Source organism: Delphinapterus leucas, chromosome 5 (assembly GCF_059928025.1).
Source record: "Delphinapterus leucas isolate spDelLeu-1000000601 "Yukka" chromosome 5, BTC_Dleu_Yukka2, whole genome shotgun sequence".
NCBI lineage: Eukaryota > Metazoa > Chordata > Mammalia > Artiodactyla > Monodontidae > Delphinapterus > Delphinapterus leucas.
Genome location: NC_143133.1, coordinates 100,368,585 through 100,373,705, shown reverse-complemented (window position 1 = coordinate 100,373,705; position 5,121 = coordinate 100,368,585). Strand labels below are relative to the sequence as shown.

Here is a 5,121-nt window from a genome sequence, read left to right as displayed (position 1 = left end):
AAGCTGAAAATGTCTTTCTAGTTTTCCTATCCTCATTTCTCCAAATTTCTCATCTTTCCTACCTCTTCTCTCCATAAAGAAAAACAAAGAACTAAATCAAAACCACTCTGCCCATCATCTGCCTTAAGTTTCTGGAAGTTGAGTACAAACGAAGAAGAAAACAAAAACAGAAGGGAAGGTGATGGGGAGTAAAAGTATATTTGGGTGAGTCACTGACAGTTCAGGAACCAATATCCAGTTGGCCGTCTGAATTAAATTTGACCGTGCACTAATGGCCAGAAATAAGGCTTGTCAGTAACCATAATTAGGTTACAATAGGCAACCAATGTTTACTAAGCATCTACCATGTGCTTGGCACTGAGATGCAGTGGAATACAGTTGCTACCCTCATGGAGCTCCCAGGGCAGGAGACAGTGGAGCAGTTCTTAGTTCAAGCACTTGGGTATTTAGTGTCTTCAAGGAGTGAAGGCATCATTGGGGAATGGCTTCAGGTATTTACTCAGCACTCCAATCTTCCTCGTGGCTAGAGGAGGGTCTCAGTGGTGGTTAATGTGACAGCGGCTCGATTTATTTAAAAATTATAGAAAATTCATGGGACTTCCCTGGTGGTGCATTGGTTAAGACTCCATATTTCCACTGCAGGAGGTGTGGTTTCAATCCCTGGTCCGGGAACTGAGATCCCGCATGCCGTGCAGTACAGCCAAAAAAAAAAAATTATAGAAAATTCAGACCTATTTATTCTATCATTGAATTTTATTCTTATATTTTAAAAAGTTTGCTTAGTATATGTATGCCAAGATTTTGGGAGGAATTCAATAATGTTAATATTGATACAGCTCCTTCTCTAGAAATGTCCACAAACTCTTGGGGAACACAAACAAGAAAACAGAACATAATAACTGAGTGTGATGAATATTGTTATGGATAATCTAGAGTGCTGTGGAGGGGATCAGCAAAAACTTAGAGAGGAATTGACATCCAAGCTGAGTCTTACGAACAACATGGAGTTAAGCAAGTCCAGTGGGATTATGGGACTAGCATTCTTGGCAGATGCAACAGCTCAAACAAAGGCTTTGTACAAAAGAGAACAAACATAGTGAATCACTAGTGGTCCAAGTGACTACGGGTGGAGGTGAGGAGATGTCAGCCATGAGTCTGGAGAGATAAGAAGGAGCCAGGTCATGAAGGATGTTCTATGTCATCTTAGGGAACTAGAATTTATCCAGACAAAAAGAGGGAGCCATTGCAAAGTGTATCAGAGGAAGGGGCCATTATAAGATTTATATTTTATATCTATCACACTGGCTGCATATTCCTGCAATGTAGGGAAAGGAATAGAGGCAAGATTAGAGATAGGAAAGATGACTAAGACAATGATAACATTGGATAATGACTATGGAACTAATTACAGGGACAATATTCTCATCAGTAAATTCTCATCAGTAAACATTTTTTTTAAATAAAATTATTTAAATATGTACACACATAAAATACTATATAACATCTTCGTGTTTATAGTTTTTATATAATTATAAAGCCAACAGATTTACAAATTAAATACCAATCAAATTAAAATAATAAAGTTCAAATGAACATTAAATTAACGTGATAGATGGTGTGGTTCTGCTGAAAATAAATCCCTGGTATTTAGTTTTAGGGTAGAAAGGGTTTTTAAATTTTTGTTTCACTTGTTTACTTGATTCTTTGCGTATGATGCACCATCATTTGAGTCATCGATATAGTTACTGGTTTCTTTTTCCTCTTTTAGAAACAAATTAGTTTCAAATGACAGTCTCTTTTTTTGATAACCCCCAAATGTAATTGTGTATCACATAGTATAATATTAAAAAATTAAAAATATTATTTAATAAAATATTATTCTTTACTGCATGTTGTTACTGTTAACCAGCTACTGCATACAAATATGGCATCTGTGCAAAAACCTTAGCTTATGACAAGTGTATGGTGATGATCTAGCCCAGGTTTTTTTGTTTTCAACATTTGCTATATTGCTGTATATGATGCGATGCCTCAAGTATTTGCACCCTCCCTTCCTTTTTTGTTTCTGAACTACTGTGAAACTTGGGTTGGTACTGCAAACAGTGATGTCAGTCTTTCGTTGACTTGGTTAATGATTTATATATCAGTTCAACTTTCCCATTAGCTCAGGATAATTAAAGAAAGTATTTTAACACCTATTTTTTATGGCATAAAATAAAAGTCTCAACTTATTAAATAACACAGAAAACTAAGCCTTATTCTATAAATATCTTTTTCATTTACAAAGTATGTTCATGATGTAGAAGTTCTATCTTTATAACTGGTAAAAAATTCAATATGGATGTAATGATATCTGATTGTTTTTGTATGATTTTGGAAACAAGCCTATCTCATTCATTCAAGAAATATTTACTGAGAGCCCACCCTGTGCCAGCAACTAAGGATACAAGTTGTATAAGAGAGACAAAGCAGCTAATTGAAGCCAAAGATGCTTATAACTCTTTAAAAATTAAATACAATACTTCAGTCAGTGGTTCTTAAAGTGTGGTACCTGGACCAGCAGCACTGGTATCACCCAGGAGTTTGTTAGAAATGCAAATGCTCAGGCCTCAACTCAAGCCTATGAATCAGAACCTCTGAGAGTGGGGCCCACCTTCGGTGTGTTTTACAAGCCCTCTGGGGGATTACCACTGCTTTGGCAGGTTGAGATTGATCTCTTCCAATACCAAGGATATAAGAAGACAATTTTTCTAGAGGCAGAGGTCCTAGGAATAGAATTTACAAAAAAGTGTTCTAAGGAATAATCAGAATTGCACATTCAGGGTCATCAAATGACTAAGATATAAGAAGTTCTTGTTATTGAAGAAGAAATGATAGTAGGAATTATTAAAAATTCTAACTTTAATGAGAATTTGACTGTGCTTTTCTTCTTAGAGTGGATTAGGTCCCTTGTCTTATCCAAGCCTTTGGCATGAGATTCCTTGTGCCATTAAATAGTTTATAGGCAAAGAAAATTATGTTTGCATTCCAGTTCTATGCTCACCAGTCAGTACTGCTCTTTAATTTTTCTCGTTTAAAAAAAATCTCATCTATTAGGGAAATTCCTACGTGGTTCTGTTTGGTTCCATTTTATCAGAAGCGTGAATCTTTTCTTCATGTCCTACCTCACAAAAAGGGTCCATCTCTCCATTTAGGGCAAAGTGTGCAGTGTAGGGCCACCCAGGGTGGCTCCTTTTAGCTTCTTGGTGCTCCTTCAGATGGTCCTGTTCTTCCCTCCTACTTCTGAGGCCTCAGCCCTTCCTTCTTTTTTAGTTAGTCACTACTGAACTTTCTTCTCTGCTTCCCACAAATATGGCCTTAACTAATCTTTAGGAGCAGGAAGAAAAAAACTGTGCATTGCAACCGAATTTTCTGTTTTGCATTTCCGTTAATACTTTTTTTTTTTTGCTAATCAACTTCCAAATTTTATGCTTGTTTTTTTCTATTTCCATCAATTTCCTGACATAGTTAACATGAACAGGAAAATCTTTTCAGTAAATTAAGCAACTGAAGATTCAAGTGAAATCTCAAATGTCTTGAAGATCTCTGGCAAGTCACATATATCCCATGTTGCTTTTGGTTTCTCACCTCTTCTTTGCTTCAAACCCCCAGGCAAGTTTCTTCTTTTTTTGAGCAACCTGTGAATTTTCAGCATCCTTTTTGGCTTTTACAAAGTTGTGGCAGGCAATCACTTTGGCAATTTTTGCACCAAGCTCTCGAGTAGCTACCTGATTGCTGAGTTCCTCAGCCTTCTCAATGTTCCACTCTTCCACAGCCTGGTCTATGCTCTTTTCAAGGCCCGACTTTGCAATTTTTTTCCTTTTAACAGGGGAGTCAAACCTATCGTTGACTCCAAAATACTGAGTAAGCTCCTTCCACTGGGTTTCACTTGAGGACTGTTCACTTTGAGATTCTTCTTCATTCTTCAATTTACCTTTTCTGGAGCGTTTTCTTTTTTTCTTTCTGGATCTTGAAGCTGAGGTTTTCTGTTCAGAATGTTTTGTATGCAGTTCTTGAAATTTATTCCACATATTTAAGGGAATTCCAGAGGGACACTCTTCATATGCATTTACATTTGTCTCTGCTTCAGTTTTTGGTCCATCTGTAGGGATATCTGAGACCTCTGTGTTCGTAATGGTCCCATCTTCTTTACCTTCTTGTAAGTTAAGTTCAGAGCTCTCTACTGTGGCTTCATCATCAGAATTCAACTCAACATCACTTTAATTTAGGCCAGGAGGTAGCAGCCCACTCCACATCTTTTCTGCGGTCCATAGCTGGCTGTCCAGCAGCCATCTTAAGACCCCTGTTAATACTTTGAGTCTTTGTTTTGGTTTCTGTGTTGATCAGGGGAGGGCAAAAATAGTCTTTGGGTTATTAGTAAGAGAGAAAAGGAGGAAGGAAATGCTGAGAACATACAACTACTAATATGAAGATATATATTGATGCCAGAAGGTATAATACGAAGAGATACGTTATATTGTATCTTTTCTATATCTTTTGTGTCATAATAGACGAATAATATACATTGGAGCCAGAGTTATTTTTCTAAACTATTCATTTGACAAATATTCTTTGAGCACTTACTACGTGCCAGAAACTGCAGTAGATGTTAGGGAGACAGTGGTGAACACAGGGAAAAAAATCTTTGCCCTCATGAAGGTTATAGTGTAGTGAGCAAAACTGACCAAATACCTCCCCCCAAAACACATACATTAAAAGTAGAGCAAGTTAGATGGTGAAAAACTTTATGGTAAAATATAAAGCAGGGAAGGAGGTTATGTCGGTCGGAGAATATGGGTTTACATGGGATAGCCAGGGAGGCCCTCTGTGAGAAGGGGACGTTTGAGCACAGACTTGAGGGAGTGAGGGAGCAAGTCAGACAGAATCTGGACAGTGTGCTCCAGGCAGAGGGAGCAGTCAGCACAAAGTCCCTGAGGCCTGGGGCAAGAGGGGACAGTAGTAGGTGAAATCCCATGGGCCTCACAGGTCAGTGAAGTTTTTGACTTTTTTTTTTTAATTTAATTTAATTTATTTTTTATACAGCAGGTTCTTATTAGTCATACACTTTATACACATCAGTGT

General features: G+C 37.5%; 1 pseudogene; it reads right to left on the bottom strand.

Annotated features, from left to right (window-relative positions):
- Positions 1 to 2,438: 2,438 nt before the first annotated feature.
- Positions 2,439 to 4,399, bottom strand: LOC111168109 (protein FAM204A pseudogene; annotated as a pseudogene).
- Positions 4,400 to 5,121: the final 722 nt, after the last annotated feature.